At 31.8% G+C, this 12,432-nt stretch overlaps 1 long non-coding RNA gene across 1 annotated transcript; it reads left to right on the plus strand.

Moving 5' to 3' along the window:
- The first annotated feature begins 2,396 nt into the window (after positions 1 to 2,396).
- Positions 2,397 to 6,791, plus strand: LOC125856648 (uncharacterized). The gene is made up of 3 exons (XR_007445544.1): positions 2,397 to 2,608; positions 4,809 to 5,184; positions 6,618 to 6,791. It is a non-coding gene; the product is annotated as an uncharacterized LOC125856648 (long non-coding RNA).
- Positions 6,792 to 12,432: the final 5,641 nt, after the last annotated feature.

A 12,432-nucleotide genomic window follows, 5' to 3' on the forward strand; every position in this document is an offset into this window, starting at 1 on the left:
CCTTCCAGCCTTGTCAGTTCAGTTATTTATTGCATTCAACTTTCCCCTTACAGACTCGTACATTCAATGTACTGATGTCATTCGACCTGCATCTTTTTATGATGCAAACATAGGTATGCAGGGTCATCAACAGTCGCTTCGTTGATACCGATTTCATTTCAGTTAGTTTTGGTGAGCCTCATTGCTTTCTGGATGAATCCATATTTTTATTTCAGTTTTGTTAAGATATCGTGGATCTTGTCCCAACATCTATCGTAGTATTTAGAGGCTTCATAGACAATAGTAGTTGAGGAGTCTTTTATTGTTTCCTTGTTGATGTTTTCTTGAAAACCTTGAGACGATCTCTTATGTTGAATTAAGCATTTTAAACATTTATTGAGTTGAGTTATTGTTGATACAAAGTTGAGTTAATCTTTGCATTTGAAGTTCTTGTTTGTTGAGTAAGTCTTCCGCTGAGTAGTGAGCCAGGTCAAGGGTTCTCTTGGAGACCAACGATCTCGAGTGCCGGCCATGTCTAGGGTGTAGGTTCGGGGCGTGACATGCATCTCCAAAATGAAGAAAGAATATATAAGTCTAGAATGTCTGCGTCTGAATAATGGACTAAGAAGGAAAAGAGGAATCCGTAGCAACTCGGAGGAAGTGGCTCACCCTTGGATTTAGATAGTAGAGGTCTCACAGTTAAGATCGCGAAGCAGCCGCCTGAAGATTTCATGTACTCAACAAAAAAAGAGAAAGTGCAATATCAGTACACTATGGTTGTGTACTGATAGGATCATCGGCTAGTTTTAGTATACAAAATATGGACAAACAACCACAATTTAGTAAGCACATAATACCGAGTTACAACTCAAGTGCAACATAGTTCGGTAATGATATGCATAACAACATGAATCATCACAACACAAAAAAATAGTTTGGTTCTCTCATGGAATCTTTCCATAAAAATTGTGTAATGATTTTTCCCGATCGTTATGACTAGGTCGATGATGAAAGATTTAGGCTATAAATTTTTTCGGATAGTGACTTAAAAATTTTAGACTATGCCAGTTTTAGATGGAATTTGAGCTAGGTGAGGTCTAGGGTCATCCTGAAATGAGTGGGGTGTAATGTCTAGGCTTGATTGACTTTATTTTTTAAAACCAAGATATTAGGGACCCATAGAATTTTATGAAATTAAATTCGGATAAGTAGAACTCCCGAAATTGATCATGGTGTGAAGGCGATAGGTTGGGACGTTAAAGAAAGAAAATGTGTTGTGAAAAAAGGTATTTTCAAGGAATTTTTGAAATTGCAATACTTTTGCATAGTCGCAATCGTGGCAGGCTTCTATTATAGCAGACATCTGCAGGTACTACAACGGGGTGAGTTCTGCTATAGCAAGGTTGCTATAGTGGGTTGGCTGCTATAGAATGGTAAAATGAGATTTTATGTAGAAACAACTCTAAAACCTCCTATTCTCTGCACTTTTAATTTTGAAATTGGGAGGATCGATTTAGGGTTGTTTTCACTCAGTTCTCCATGAAATTTGTCGGTAAAGATAGGTTAGTTCTTGTAAATTGATTCTTAAGCCTTAGATCTAAGATAGTACTCTTGAGGGAGGGCTTCAACTTGATTGCATGGTGTAAAAAATCCAAAGTTGGAGAGGATGATCATAAATTGGCTTGGGGTTAGAATTTGGTTATAATCCGAATATTTTTAGGTCATTTATGATTGATTGTGGTATTTATTTATTGTTTTAGATCAAGAACAAGCTAAAACACTTCAGAAGGGAAAAACTCAATTTCTTTAGAGTTTTCAAGAGACTTGATTTGAGGTAAGTAATGGTTGTATATTTTTCGATTTATGTATGCATGCATGTCTACTGCTTTATAGTATTATTGGTGCAATACTTGTTAGGAAAAACATAGGGAAGCATATGAAGTGACATTCAATTGATAATGTTATGCAATGAAACTGTTTATGTGACTTGTGGCTTCCAAGTGGTATTGTTCATTGTGTTTGTGATTGTGCATTATTGTTTGTGATCGTTGGTTGGTTCGGATACCATGCCAGTATAAGAACACTAATGTTTGGCTCAGATAATACGCGTGGTATAATTACTAACAGTTGGCTTGGAAACCACACTTAGTGTAATTACTAACTCTCACTACAAGAAAAAGCTCTATTTAAGACCAACATTTAGGGACGAGTTAATAATCACGTCTCTAAAAGTATATCTATTGGGACGAGATTTTATTTGGGTCCTTAATTATGTATCTTTTTGTGAAGGTAATAAATGTAGTCTCTAAAGAAATTAAAAGCTGGTCCCAAATTATAATTTAGGGGTAGAAAGTGGCAACTTCAATTTTAATAAAATTCAATTTTCACCAAAACTTAGAGCCAAAACATAAGTGAACTAAAATTCTAAAAAAACAAAGACAAAGGATGCTTTATTTCTCAAAATAGTGTCGCGAATAAGAAAACCCTAGCAACATCTGCTTGGTAGCGATCTCAGCATAACTCATAGCTCTCAGCATTTCATCTGTGTTTTCTCAAAACAGAGAAACCACAGGTCTGCCGAGCAGAGATCTCAACTCAATCTCTATTTTCTATCTTACTCGAATCTCAGGTATGCCCACCTTCTCGAGTTGATTTTTTTCGTCTCTAAATATGATTTGTTGTTTGTTTTATGCGATTTATAACTCTTCTTGTTTGATATACACTTTTGTTAGACTAGCTGGTCGTTTTTTTAAAATATATTAAAGTTTGTGGTGTGATAAGATCCAAAATATGAAGGGGATTAATCTTAAGAGAATAGAGTGTTCCTAACCGTTCTTGTAACAGAGGATCTCGTAGCTAAATGAACTAAAATAGTGTTTGAGAGACGACAGAGAGAGTTGTATTAAACATGAGAAATCCATTATGAATTACAAGTGAAGTATTGTTCTGATTTTTAGACTAGCAGTGAAAGAAAGTAGTTGCAGTTGTTCAACTGATCCATGTGCGTAGTCACATGCTACTAGTTCCTAACATCTTTCTATCTAACTAAAAGAATTTGGAATTGCAATTGCAATTGCACTTTTATGAAGTTATCTAATATGATCATATCATAGTGTATTTGTATGTCTAAAGAATCAATTATATTTTACAATCTAATTAACTTGAACTAATGCAAATNACTGCTTTGAGTTTTTGTTGTAAGATCCACATTGAGTTGCCATGGACCTCGGTTTCCCATACATTTCTATTTTCTTCTCTGATTCGGTGTGTTGTTTGTTTTCTTCGAGCTACTCTTCTTGTTCAGGTTACTCTTCTTATCTTAGATAACTGATCGTGTATTTAAAAATAGATTTAAGTTTGTAGTGTGATAAGATCCCAAAAGTGAAGGGGATCAATAGTAAGAGAACTTAGTGTTCCTAAATAGTAAGAGAACAATTAACCTTTCTTGAACAAAGGCACTCACAGCTCAATGAGCTAAAATAATGTTTTGATAGAGGATTGAGCGAGTTGTATTAAACTTGAGAAATCCATCTTGAATAACAACTGAACTATTGTTCAACTTTTAAGGTTAACAGAGAAGGCGGAAAAAGCTGTTGAAGTTATTAAAACTGATCCATATGCATAGTAACATGCCACTAATTCCTAAGAGATTCCTATCTAACTAGAGTAAATTACGAATTTAAATCATGAAGTTCATTTGTTGCTTGATGGCATGAAGTTAATTCCATTTCTAGCCCCTTTCTTTGTAACTGTTGTTGCTCAGCCTCTCCTGTGAAAAGTTAAACCTATTAAGTAGGAAGTCATATTATTAAATGATAAATACATTTAGCTTAGCCAAGAATGAGTACCTCTTTTTTCTGGTACATTCACTATGCGTTTTAGTTCGTCAACAAACCTCACGAACAATTTAACCTCATCTTCTTTCTCACTAGCCTGAAGTTTTGCTATCTTTGCCACCTAACATGAATAGAATATTGTTGTAAGTGAATGGGGAGCAGGAAAAAGGAAAAATAAGGAAAACATCAGAGGTTAGTAGCTGAAGAAAGTAGCTTAAATCACAAGTCAACCTCTTTTACTTCTATGAAAATTTCTTCACTTTCCTCCGCAAGACTTTATGCTGTCTCTAGTTTCGTTTTGAACATGAGAATTTCTCTATGGAGGTCTTCCTTCTCATTAGTAACACCATTCAGATTTCTCTATGAATATTCAATTGAATTTTTCATTTTGTCAACAATATCATCATACTTGGTAATTTCTATCTGTAAGTTCTTACAGACTTTCCTTTTCTCTAACAATTCCTCCTCGATGGAACATTTTCCTTCTACGGTTTCCTTGGCACTGACAGTCAGCTCCAAGTTTTTGCGTTAAAACAATCTTGTGTCCTTGCACTTTCGTGAGATATCCGTCTTCAAAACAGATATCTTACTTATCTTTTCCTGCAACAGAACTTCAAGCAGCTGACCTTTACAAACAGCTTCATCAAATCATCAATTTCATCTTTCTGATCCTTGTGATTAGATGCTAATTCTCATAACAAGCTTAGGAAAAATATCATTCCTTCTAGGATGTCATCATTCCGTACTACCTCAATTTTCGGGGAAGCACTTTCTATTAATACATTCTAATAAATAGTTTGTAAGTTTTAAATCAAATCCAAAGATTCTTTTCCAGTATAATCGTTTTTCTATGTATTCTATATCACTTATCTTTGAAGTAATTGAATCATTGAACTTACTTCTGTACCAATTATTCAATCACAAATTATGTGCATCTTAAGATTCTTCTTATCCTTTATTTTTTATTAATCTAATTTTTATGTATTCTCCAAGGTTATGGCACCTAGTAAGCAATGGATGCAACTTTTTATTGAAAATCGAGTCGACCAAGCCTACTTAGATGAGGTGAAAAAGTTCTTGAATTATGCTATTTTGAGTATTTGAGAAGAAAATTAAATACTATGTCCACCTTCTCGTCAATTTATTATCTTCTATCTATTTGCTAATGAGTTGTGGTCTGAGCACCTTCTGGCTTTCTCCAGGTTTGTAAGGAAGAGACGAGAACAAGAACTTACAAACTTAATCATATCTTCTAGTCAAGGAAAGGGTGCGATACACAAGAACTCAATGGTTCTTAAACTAGACTATATGAAAGTTAAGACTACATTTACCAATCAACTAAAGAAATACATCCAAGAAGTTGAAACAAGTAAGTTTTTTCAAAACTATTTTAATTGCATAGATACCAAAGACTATTAACCTTTTGTCTTTAAGATTCAATTTCGTAGCTTTGTGTCAAATAGCAGTTGCACGCATGTGTTTTTCCTCTGTTTTTTATTTTCTGCATGTACAGTTGTTTTAGACTGCACTCGTCCTAGTAGTAGTGGAGATGTGTAAGGTCAATTTTTTTAAAAATCATCTTATAGTTGAATTTCTGCATGGTGGCTTACATTTCTATGACTTTTTCCAGCATATCTCATTTTAGGCCCTCATTTTACAGTTCATTGTCGATAAAAACTCCCTAGAGTGCAGTATCTCATTGAAGCATATCTCATTTCAGCTTTCCAATTTTCTAGTCCATTGTCGATAACAACTATGTGATATCTCATCTTTGATTATCGTAATATTTCACAGATAGTCCATCACTGTTTCATCAATCATGGTTCTTTCCAGATGGAATAATTCAACGAGAACTGACTCAATTCCTAGTTATACATAATGGTTCTCTTTAACATGGAAATTTTAGGATATAAAAGTCATTGTGAATGCAATCGATAGTTCTCTAGGATTTAATGAAATCACTGTGAATGCAATCAGTAGACCATTTAGACTTGTGATACACTATCAAATGCAATCTGTTTTTGTCTCCCAACCTACTACATCAAAACATATAAACTTGAAAATTATAGACGATTTAGACTTGTGATAATCTACTAACTGGACAGTTTAAGTTCTAATAGGAAACTCCACAACTATGAGGAAACCATAATAATTTTAGTCACGAACAAATTTGGATCAGCTTTGAAATTTTATATTTGAAGTTCTGATAGGATGTTTTGGACTTGAAGTTCTGACAGAAAACACTTGAACTCTTTTTTACGTACTTTTATAATCTAAGAGCATCTAGTGAGCTGAATACCCTTCTATGAAGATTATCCAATATTAGACCTCTATCATGCTGCTACTGGTTCCTTTTGGAATTGCCTCTATTGTCTTCTGTTGATACAATGCATACTCTCCTCTACATATTTGGGTGGAAGTTGAATTCTACACGATTTACCCATTACTCCTTCGACCTCAACTATCCATCTGCACTTTATATAAAGAGATGTTGCTGATCGAGTCTGTAAAGTATCCATAACACACATTCTTGATGGGGAATTTCTCCATTTGTACTATATCTTGTCCTAGAATTTCTGTGTTTTGATGTAGATATGAATTCTTTCTTAATGCATATCAAAGCTTTCCTTATTAATCTTCTTATATTCGTGAAGCTTGCTGACGTTTCTAGATAACCCTCGCTGAATTTTAGAGTTTTTTTGCGATGAGCAGTTTAACTAATTTAGTGTAAAATTTACATCTTACTCCTTACATATATACCAATAGTTACTTATGCTCTTTTTTAAATTTTTGTACTTACAGATTTTGAAGATTGAAGTTACAAGTCAAGATACATGTATAGAAGATGCAAAAGATCATTATTATTTTGCTATGGAGTTATGCAAAACTTGATATTATAGTGTAGCTTGAGATGTTAATTAGCTAAGCTTTTTTGTTAAGAAAATATTGAAACTAACATCATGGGATGATAGCCAATTTTTATATTTATATCAGCCTTTTGTTTGGAGATTTTTTGTAGCAATCTTATGTTTATTGATAAAATTTATAATTTTGTGATACAAAGCTTAAGAAACATTGGAACTAGAGACCAAAATTATTGCTCTGTCCCTAAAAGTTCTTTTAAGACGAGATAACTTCTCGTCCCTAAAGGTTAATCTAGGATGAGGTAGCCACTAGTCGCAAAAAGGTGCCCTACAATGAGGTAGTTTCTCTTCCCTAAAGGGATTTAACGACCAAAAAAATACTAGTTTTTAAAGAAGAAAATCAACTATTTGGGACGAGATACATGGTCTCTAAAAGTATTTTTGCGACTAGCTATATTCCGTCTCTAAAAACATTTAAAGACCAGCTAAAGGAGCCCGTCGCAATTCACCTTTAGCGAAGAGGCCTATTAGGACGGGTGGCGACCAGCCTTTTTCCGTCGCAATAGACTATTTGGGACTAGATTTAGACTTTTTGGGACCAGATTTCCCTTCCTTAGAGGGTGTTTTTCTTGTAGTGTCTGGTTGGTTCGGGTACCACGCTAGTACACTAACAATTTGTGTATGGATTCAATGAGAGGACCATGTATGTGTTTATGGTTCCTTGAGTGGACCAGACATTTGTATTTGTGATCATGTGCGACATGCATCCAAGTATTTTTTATTTTATGTCATTGTGACCGAGAGTCCATATATTGCTGATTGTTGTTGTATGTGTTGACTTGTGTTAGTAGGATGTAGTAAATTGTTTACATTCATATCTTTAACTGGTTGTGTAATCCTACCAAAATATTGTGGTGTGTATATTGATATCACTCCTATTCTTTTCCCGTTGAGTACATGTCATCTTCTAGCGGCTGATCTGAGGCCTCAGTTAAGGGACATTTGACTTAGAATTCAAGGGTGAACTACTCTTTTAGACTGCCATGGTTTCTTCTATCATTTCTTGTCCATCCTTTCAGACACATACATTAATTCGTGACAAAACTTGATATTAGAGCTCTAGGTTCGTTGATCTCGTCGTACCAAAAATACTAGCTAGTAGAGTCTTGTGAAATGGAACAAAGACGTCTGTACTTTTCTGTAAGAGGCTACATGACTTTAGGAAAATCCTCTTTTTTTCTTCTTTCGTGCTATAACTTAATTTCAATTGGTATTTGGCGATCTAAATTGGTATCTAACATCTTTCACTCTTGTTGTCCAAAGATGGTTGACACAAGACGTAACAATGCAAGGACCGCAACTCCAGCTTCAGAGTTAGTAACTGAGTCAGCAGCGAAACGATGCAATAGGGACAAAATGTTGTTATAAAACAATTAAATATAACATACAAAATTGATTCAGGAGAAAATCAGATTATTATAATGAAATAACATTATAACAAAAGATCATTGCAGTGATATTTAAATGTATTAAAAAAATTAAAATTTTTGTTGGGCTTGTGCAAACACGAACTAAGCATCAGTAGTATCATATAAAGGACAACATGCAACTAATTAAGCAAACTTTATCTTAGTAATTATGAAATTAATTATATGCTTTGAGATCTTTAATAATGAATGTCGTGAGCTGCCATCTGAACTAATACACCACTTTTACGAATAATCTAATTTATTGATTGATCGTTCTTGATGAGTCATTAACCAATAGAAAATCATAAATATTGCCCTAAAGATTCTTTTATCTTTTAGTATTATTTAATCAAGTTCTTTTGATTACTTGTCCCTTTCAACTAATGACAAGTATAATTAAAACTTAATTAATTATATAATATTGAATTAAATATTTTCTTAATGAGACAATAAGGGAAATTATCATATCCTTATCTTTATCCCATAATACTGGTCATGACAGTTGTTGATTTACCTAAAATATTAGAAAAACTATAAAGAATTTTATTATTATTAGTAATGAATTAGTTGCTAGGCCATGAAGAAAAATTGATCCAATAAAACTTTGATGACAGATAGAAAATTATGTGAAATACTGGCTCTTAAACAATATAATATTTAACCCAATTATAAATGACAAATTAAGTGTATATGAAAGACATTAATTGATTGTGTAATTAAACATTAAATGCTGATAAATTTTCTTAGAACATTATGATTTTGAAATGTTTTTTTAGACGTATATATCTAAGAACTATGTATGATTAACATATTAAGCTTAAATTTCAATATAAAATATGAAACTATGATTTTATACCAATGTTTGGATATGTAATTTGGAATCATGCATGATTCTCAAAAAAAAAAAAACTTGATTTAAGATTTTCAATCATTATTTAAAAATATAAAACTNTATATATATATATATATATAGGATTTTTTTATAAAAAAAAACAATTTTGCTTTTAAAGGCAGCTAATTAAAGTCCACTAATTTCATTTTTATATTATTCATAAACTTACATACATATATATATATATATATATATAGGATTTTTTTATAAAAAAAAACAATTTTGCTTTTAAAGGCAGCTAATTAAAGTCCACTAATTTCATTTTTATATTATTCATAAACTTACATACATATATATATATATATATATATAGGATTTTTTTATAAAAAAAAACAATTTTGCTTTTAAAGGCAGCTAATTAAAGTCCACTAATTTCATTTTTATATTATTCATAAACTTACATACATATATATATATATATAAATAGGATTTTTTTATATAAAAAAAACAATTTTGCTTTTAAAGGCAGCTAATTAAAGTCCACTAATTTCATTTTTATATTATTCATACACTTACATTGAGACCATAAAATTGACATGGTCAAAACAAAGTCAAGTGGCAAATTGATCTTTCAACTTTCTTTAAATATCGAAAGTATTTTTTAACAAAATAATACTTTTTATAAGGAATAATATGAGTTTGATCGAAAAATCTTAAAAATATTTTGAACAGTAATTAGTGTTTAATCAAACTTATTAAAGTACTAATAAGTATATTTTTTCGAAGAATACTTTTGAAGAAAAACAACCTTTTTAGGTTATGAAAAATAATTTCTTTTATTTTTCAAGTAATATTTATTTTATAAATAAATTAAACAAAATTGTATATATGGTTGAAGAAAATAATATAGTTTAAGGTTGGTGAAAGAATAATTGAATATTCCTTAGCAGCCCTAAATAATTTTCAAGTGGAATTATTGCTACACTTGAAAAGGAACCACACCTAACCAGGGGCGGAGCTACCGCCAGTGATGGGTGTGCAGGTGAACACTCTTCGCCTGAAAATTATACCGTATATATAGGTTAAATTAATGAAATTGTTAATATATACATAAGTTTGCATATACTTGACATAATTAGAGCCCTTGGCTCAGTGGTAAAGAGCGAGTTAGAAGCTTCGAGGTTCGAGATCGAAGGTTTGACTTTTGCTAACTTTAATTTTTTAACATCATTTTTTATTAGTCAAAACTCACTAAATATTTTGTTGGTTACTTTTTAAAATTTTGCACACCCTTCATAAAATGTCTGGCTCCACTGCACCTAACACTCACTTATTAAAGCACTTATTAAACTAAAATAAAATAAAATGGGATCATATACTTCATAATTATTATTATTATTATTATTATTACAAGTTACAACTAATATGCATGACGCATCAGCCTCCTTAAGCACAATAATCAATACATTCAAGCTAAATTCTTTAATAATAATAATAAATATTATTATTATTATATTAATATTATTTACTCTTATTCTATTTCTCTATTTTCTCCGTGTTAGGATTTTACATGTATTCGATTTGAAGAAATACTTTTTAAGAAAATAACCAGGGTTTTAACCTATTTTCTTTATGTTTGATACATGAGTAATAAATATTATTCGAAAGTTTTTATATATAATTTAAGATAAATACTAGTATGAAAGGTGAGTTGTAGTGGATGTGTGGAATGGTGTGCATAAGGTCTACGAGGAGGGAGTAAAAATGAGGTTTAGGGAAACACAATCAATCCTGAAAATGTTACTTATCAAACGTGTCTCCTCTACTTTCATAGAAAAACATTTTTCCTAATTTTTCAAAACTTATTTTCCCACAAAAAAATATTTTTAAAATTTTTTAACCCACTAAATATCAAAAAATTTACGCCCAAAATCATCCTCAAAATTATGCTATGAATTTCTTCTTGGAAATAGACTTGGTAACAATGAAATGTGAAGAATCTATTAAGAAACAATAAAAACAACTAAAAGTATTTATATTGCACTAATTGATGGAAAGGAGACCACAATTGTATGTTCTTGAAATTTCTAATATGTTAATTACAAATCAAAATTGATCTTTCTCTTCAAAAAAACACAATACAAGGTAAAAATAAAAAAGGAAAATAAAGACAAAACCTTCCCAAGATTTCTTAGTCTTGGTTGCTTTGATACAAGAGACCATTTCCTAGAACCCTCTAATATTTCTTCTTTTTCTTGTCATGTTTTCCTTATGATATATAAAATTTAAAACTTTGAAGAAAAACAGGAATTATGACTTAATAAGGAATTAAAAAGAGAAAAAAAAAAAGAGAGAGTAACAAATCGAAAATGGAAGCCAAGTGTTAGACTTGCCTAAGAGTTGCATAATATTCTTCAACTCATCCTTCTCCTTCCTCCATCATATCCATGCAACAAAATCCACTCTTTTGATTATTCTGAACTTCAAAACCTTCCATATATAGACTTTTTTCCTTATTCAAATTAAATCACCAAAAATAAGAGAACATATAGCAAACCAAATTAAAATATATAGAGAAGAAGTAGTAGCAAGAGTTTTGGAGCAAAATAGAGGAATATTTATAAGATAATGGATTACTTAGTTTTCATAGGTGGGATAGACGGAAGGTACAAGCAAAAAAAATAGTAACAATTAGGGCCCACTTACGGTTGCGGTAAGACTGCTTCATCCCAAATCAAAAGTCTTGGATTCGAGCCTTGGGTATGGAGAAAATCCTATTGGAAACGTGACCCTCAAATGGGTCCTGCAGTACGTGATTCGAATTTAGTCGGGCTCCTACAAGCTCTGGACATCAAGTGGGAAACAAAAAATATAGGGTCCATTCTTACATGTTTTATATTAAAAAAATAGTATTTCCTTCTTTTTCTGTTTGATCTATTCTTGATTTGATACAAAATTTAAGAAAATATAATTTTTTTTTATTCTTGTGATTTAAAAGTAAAGATATATATTAAATGTATCAATATGACCTTTAATTTCTGTAGTTTTTACACAAATCTCATAGTGTTAAGAGTTCATTACATCCTATCCTTATACTCTTATTCCAAATTACAAAAGTTCCTTAAATTTGGTGGAATTCGGATACATCCCAAAACCTCTAGATACATTGCATCCCAATTTCGGATACATCTCTCAACGTCCTGATACATTGCGTCTCGATTTCGAATACCTCACTCAATGTTCCGATACATTACGTACGTCCCGATACATTGCGTAAAATGATGTATATCCGATCGATACATCGCGTAAAGTGATGTATTCGACTGAAGTATCACGTAAAGTAACATCTCGTACATCGTGTATGTCCTGGTGCATCGTAAAATGATGTATCCGACCAATACATTTCGTAAAGTGATGTATTCGACTGATACATCACATAAAGTAGGGATTTC

The sequence above is a fragment of the Solanum stenotomum genome, chromosome 2 (genome assembly GCF_019186545.1).
Source record: "Solanum stenotomum isolate F172 chromosome 2, ASM1918654v1, whole genome shotgun sequence".
Lineage (NCBI taxonomy): Eukaryota > Viridiplantae > Streptophyta > Magnoliopsida > Solanales > Solanaceae > Solanum > Solanum stenotomum.